Genomic DNA, 5,946 nt, shown 5'->3' on the forward strand with positions numbered 1-5,946 from the left:
GGGGGCTTTGTTGAAAACGACACGTTTGAGAGAGGCGGGGCATAGAGGACCTACAATAATGTATTTGAAAAATAATGTTTTTTGAACATTAAAGCATGTTAACATATTCTGTTACACCAAATACACAAAATAATGATCTTTAAAATAGCATCATATGAACCCTTTAATGTCCAATGTTTCCTCACTTTTGGACTCCACTGTATGTTGTAGCATATCCAAGTGTCTGCTGACCAACATGACTCTCACTGTATTCCACTAGAATTTTCTTTTCATAGACAAAATAATCAGCTGTAAAAAAATACTGGTAGTGATCCAAAGCGTATTCTAGATGGTGATTTCAATTCATTTCTAAACGAAAGGGGCACTCAGCCCATTTCTTATCCATTTTAACTTATGCTGATATTAATTTTCACCTTGTGTAAGATGCCACCCATCAGCACGCTGGCTCACATTATATACCCCAGAACATTTATTTGGAATCTTGTAGACATGGCAGCAATTTAAAGAGTGAAAAGGCTAGTGGAAAACAAATGGTCATGAGGGTAGATGGCTCACTCCTGAATTCCCCTTTTACAGCTGGAAACAAATGATTAGAGACCTTATATAATGTGAAGTGGGGTTTTAACTTTAGAAAAATGACTTGGAGATTTTCTCTACTGAAGAATATTCAGGAGATTTTCTCACACAAAAGACTATTCTGCTATATTGTTCCAAACCCATAGGACACACAATGCAGAACACAAAAGGAGAATTTTTGAATGTGAAGTGAAGGGAAACTGGGTCGGTCAAGCTCTGAAATGGCAAAAAAACTGAAGTTTCAAACCCAAAAAAACCAAAGGTGAGACTCAAATGCTACATTCACGATCTTTCAAAGTCTGATCATTTCTTTATTACTTTTAATTTACACCTTCCTTCTTGTGACGAACCTGTTCCCTTTCTCCCTCCCACCTCTCATCTGTTGTGTTTTCCTTGTCCCCTCTCCCACCCAGTTCTCATCAATGAATGTGAATACTACCACAGACACTTTATGCTCCACTTTAACATCCTGTCTAGACAATATCTGCCTCTCTTCTCCAGGCCAGCTCGTACTAGTCGCTCCAACCTCTGGTTATCAGTCAAGAACTCAGATCAACCACATCCACAGCTAACCATCTCTCCTTCTTCTCTGTCCTTAAAGAAGCAGAAGTATCTAAACTTCTCCCGTGTCCCAACTTCATCCTACCACCATTTTCATTTCAACCCATCCTACCTTTAGACCACACCTTCTGCAAGCAATCTCTCCTACACTTTTACCTGCACTCACACACATCAACACATCTCTCCTCACAGGCACTTTCCCCAACGCTTTCAAGCAACCTCAGGTAACCCCACTGCTCAAAAAACCCACACTATACACCTCAGAAGTAGAAAGTTACAGACCTTTCTCTTTTCCCATTCGTAGCAAAAACCCTTGAGTGAGTTGCTTTCAACCAGGTATCATCTATCTTTTCTCAGAATGACCAGCTGGACATTAACCAGTCACAATTAAAAAAAAAAGTTGCCACTCAACTGAGACTGCATTACCATCAGTCACTGAAGCCCTGCTGATTGCGAAAGCTGATTCCAAATCATTAATTAGATCAGTCTGCAGGTTTCAACACCATCAACCATCAGATCCTTCTGTCCACCCTCTCATCATTGGGAATCACAGGTACTCCACTTCCCTCGTTTGAATCCTATCTCACAGGTAGGTCTTTCAGGGTGTCCTGGAGAGGGGAGGTATCCAAAGAATATCATCTGGTCACGGGGGTTCCTCAGGGATCAGTTCTTGGACCGCTCCTCTTCTCCATATACACTACATCACTGGGACTCATCATACAGGCACATGGTTTCTCCTACCATTGCTATGCTGATGACACACAGCTCTATCTCTCATTTCAACCAGATTATCCAACGGTAGCTGCACGGATCTCCGGCTGCCTGGCGGACATCTCAGCATGGATGAAAGAACATCACCTACAACTCAACCTGGCAAAGACTGAGCTTCTCGTCTTCCCTTCCACTATGACTCTACAGCATGACGTCACCATCCAGCTAGGTTCATCCACAACTACCCCATCAAGTCTGGTTAGAAATCTTGGTGTAATCTTCGATGACCAGCAGACTTTCAAAGATTAGTGTTGTGTAGCCAGACCTTCTGCCATCAGTCTGAAGGTCTGGCTACACAACACTAGTCTTTGAAAGTCCCCTTGAATGGCCAAGACCCACCAGTGAGGACAGCTTTCTTCTTCCATGATGGGGTTTGGCATCACGGCGTTTTTGTTTCCAGGCAGAACGATAAAGAACACGACACACATATCCCAGAAATCCTGTATAAGTCAACCAATACAATGACGACTTCGAAACTCCTGAAGTGTTTCCAGTAAAGTGTGCCATATGCATCAGACGTTCAGCCAACGGTCCGTGGGCATGATGTCTGAGGTGGAGACTATTCAAAGACCACATTGCAAAGACGGCTCAATCATGCTGGTTTGCATAGCACAACATCAGGAAGATTAGGCCCTTCGTAATGGTGCATGCTACAAACTTTTCATCTAGACCCTTGTCATTTCTAGACTAGTTTTCAACGATCCCAAAAGAGCCCATGTTACACCTCTCTTTATCTCCTTGCACTGGCTACCGGTTGCGGCTCGCCTCAAGTTCAAGACATTGATGCTTGCATACAGAACAGCCACAGGCTCAGCACCCGCCTACTTCTACTCACTATTATGAATCTACATCCCCTCCAGAAGTCTGAGATCCGCTAGTGAGCGACGCCTCGTGGTACCATCACAGAGAGTCACAAAATCACATTCCAGAATGTTTTCGTTCACTGTTCCTGGCTGGTGGAATTATCTTCCCACCTTCATCTGGAACTCCATATTCCAATTACAATATTCAAGAGATGGCTGAAAACTCATCTCTTCCATGAGCACTTAACAGCATCCTACTGACTTTTTCACGGCCAAAAAATAAAAATAAAAATAAATAAAATTCTATGTACCTATTTTTTTTGCCTGTACTGTTCTAAACAATTTCTGAACTTTGTATTGCTGGTGCTTATAATAAATTGTCTGCCGTCTTCCTCATTTGGAAGTCACCTTGGATAACGGCGTCTGCTAAATTAATAAATGTAAATGTCATATAAGAGCTCAAGCCCAAAATGTATGCCATTATTCCTTGATATTCATCTCCTCTACTGTGGCTTTCAAAACATTTGTTTAAAGGGGTCATCGGATGCAAAATTAACTTTTCAAGTTGTTTGAACATAAATGTATGTTGGAAGTGTGTGTGATATGTGAGAACCAATGAACTTTTGCATTTATGCAGCATTTTTTTGTAGTACATAAGACTTTTGCAGTCAGTTCCAACATTTTGGCAGAGGGGAAGATTATTAGTGAATATGGACTTAAATAAGGACAAAGAACCACCTGATGCGAAGATTAGTGCAATTCAATAGCGTAATACAAAACCAGCCATGGATTATCTTGCTTATAGCGCATTTATTCAGAACGCTAAATTAAACTGATTGAACTTGTGGTGAACACTACATTCCAGGACACAGTTTATGGAGGGGCCCCTCTCTGACCACAACAGTGGAAGGTTTTTGATTGGATCTTGGTGGACTAACATAAGCAAACTAGGACAATGCTAGGACAATGGCCAGACACCTCTTAGAGGGCAAGATGAATACCACTGGCACCAAGACTGGGAAGGAAAGGATTTCCCATTGGTCCACATGAAGTTTCTGCCCTTCACCCATCTAGAGACTGATTCCTAAGGTTTTGGCCCGTGACTGACAAAAATTATCCTTAGGATCTCTGGATGCATCAGCAGTGGGTGAAAAAGAGATCACAGAAATCCATCCAAATCCATTCATAACTATGTTTTCATGAACCCCAAAACACCCATTTCATACTTAGAAGAATAAGTATTCTCAACAACAGCTATGTGTAGCGGTCAAATGAAAGTATGCGTGACAGTTAAAGTATTTCCCCATCACATTTGATCTTTATTTGTTTAGAATATTGCCAAAGGTCTTCTGGTTGTGGTTTGGAAAGTGAGAAATGCACCAGTGAAACTTCAGTGACACTTTCGTAATTGTGTGTTTGGACTATGCAAATAAGTTCCACAGGAGAAAAGAAAGGTGGGCCACACTGTGTCCCCCGCTCTGATAGAAACAGCCAATCATAGCATGGAAATGGTGAAACACAAAATTGTATTCTCCTCCTCATCGTAAAGGGATAAAAGTACCGTTTTCAACAGACACTCCTTGTTCGGAGTCTCCAGCCTGTTTGGTAGGAGGCAATAGCAGATCACCAAGTGTATAAGTGAAAGTGAAGTGACATGCAGCCAAGTATGGTGACCCATACTCGGAATTTGTGCTCTGCATTTAACCCAAGTGAACACACACTTGGAGCAGTGGGCACTGGGCAGCCATTTTTGCTGCGGCGCCCGGGGAGCAGCTGGAGGTTCGGTTCTTGCTCAAGGGCCTATCGTGGTATTGAAGGTGGGAGAGAGCACTGGCCATTCACTCCCTCCACCTACAACCCCTGCCGGACCTGAGACTCAAACCCACAACCTTCGGGTTACAAGTCCGACTCTCTAACCATTAGGCCACGACTGCCCCTGTGAAGGTGAGACACTAACAGTAACACCCAGTTCTGAGTCTCTGGCCAGTGAGGGAGAGATGTCAACAGATAAAGCTCTGAGCCTCTTTTGGAAGCAGCAACAGATATGACCAATTTCTGAGCCTGCGGCCCATGAGGAAAGAGGCAATAACAGATACCCTACGCTCAAAGTCTTCATCCAGCGAGCAGGGTTCCCACGCTTCTTGAAAGTACTTGAGTTTCAGACATATGGATTCAAGGCCTGGAAAGTACTTGAAAACAAACATGGGTCCTTGAAAGTGCTTGAATTAAATTTGAAATAAATTGTTTATGGCGCTATTTAAAAATTGTGCTATATGGTCTGTCGAACAAGCGGCACTAATGATTGGGGGTGGAGATGGGGGAGCACGAAAAAAAACTTGTGTGTGTTGATGTGCGGCCTAGAGACCTGAGCGGGACAGTTTTCTTAAGCCCGCTCCCGCAACGTGTGTGTCCCGCTCCCGCAAACATTCTTATCGTCTTATTGTATATATTTCATCAATGAAAATAGTTCCAAATATAGTAACAGCTGAGCCTCTGCGCATCTCTAAAAGCAAACACAGTCGAGTTTCATTCATGAATGAAAGTGCATTTTTGAACGAATCTAGTGAGTTAGTGATTCATGATTACCCATTCATAAATATTTCATTCCTGAATGAATCAGCTGTTCAAACGAATCAATTGAATGAATGATTCAGTGATAAAATCAGTGACTTACCGCCACCTGCTGGTGGATTTAGTTTCATTTTTAGCGTATAATTTCAGTTATTTAAAACATTTAATATTTCTGTATATCCCCATGAGAAATATTAAAAACTAATGCAATACAGAAATTGCTAACTTAAGACATGACCATTGGTCAGCAAAATGCTGTCAGGAAAAAAAACAGGTGGAGAAGAAAAGACAAACATTAACTGCAAAAGAATTAATAATTGTGAAGAATTAGGTGTGAAACCATCAGGAAGCTTTTTTTTTTGCAGATGTACGAGGTTTAAAATTTTCATTAAATATTTTCAAAAAATATTGACATTTTGAGCAGCTGCATTCCTCTAGGTCAATACCAGTATTGATTTCAATGGATTTAATTAAATTCCTTTGAACACAACTGCTCAAAACGGTCTAAATTTATGAAACCTACACATTCAAAACATTATTACTCTGAAATGTTTAATGTAAATGTTAAGTGTAAGTGAAATGTTTAGTAATTTAAGGTCTTTCATGACACTACATATGCTGGGGTGTGAATTTGATAGGTGCTTGATATAAAATAAATGGTGCT

This window comes from Sinocyclocheilus anshuiensis, unplaced genomic scaffold, assembly GCF_001515605.1.
Source record: "Sinocyclocheilus anshuiensis isolate Anshui unplaced genomic scaffold, SAMN03320099.WGS_v1.1 scaffold2447, whole genome shotgun sequence".
Classification (NCBI taxonomy): Eukaryota; Metazoa; Chordata; class Actinopteri; order Cypriniformes; family Cyprinidae; genus Sinocyclocheilus; species Sinocyclocheilus anshuiensis.